A 566-nucleotide genomic window follows, 5' to 3' on the forward strand; every position below is an offset into this window, starting at 1 on the left:
TTACTCGCACGCTATGAACTGAACTGCTTCCGCATCAATGACACAATAGCTCACTTGCTCTGCTATTTGCTCGAACACTTTTAATAGGAACATGACGTCATTTTGGTCTAAAATCGAAGTACTACATGTCTGCCATCTAGTGGTAGGTAATACAGGGAATACATTACACCACATTAGGATCTACAGCCTATTTTATTAAGTATGACGTCTTGTCGCAATTTTGGCAATTTTGCGCTTAGAGGGTTAAAGAAGATATAGCCAGAAGAAAAACAGTTATAATAGAGAAAAAAACGATCAGAAATCTCCTCAATAGGCTCAAAGGGAGGCTTGCAGAGAGCTTCTAACACCACAACCAGGTCCCACGTGGGGACGCGAGATCGTACCGGGGGCCTCAGCCTCAGCACACCGCGGAGGAAACGTGTAACTAGGGGGTGTCTGCCCACTGACTTACCACCGAGAGGGGCGTGGTAGGCCGCAATGGCCGCCACATAGACCTTCAGGGTGGAGTGGGTTAACCCTGTAGAGAAACGGGCCTGCAGGAACTCCAGTACTGTACCGACTGGGCA

The sequence above is a fragment of the Sinocyclocheilus rhinocerous genome, unplaced genomic scaffold (genome assembly GCF_001515625.1).
Source record: "Sinocyclocheilus rhinocerous isolate Xijiao unplaced genomic scaffold, SAMN03320098_v1.1 scaffold2831, whole genome shotgun sequence".
NCBI classification, from domain to species: domain Eukaryota; kingdom Metazoa; phylum Chordata; class Actinopteri; order Cypriniformes; family Cyprinidae; genus Sinocyclocheilus; species Sinocyclocheilus rhinocerous.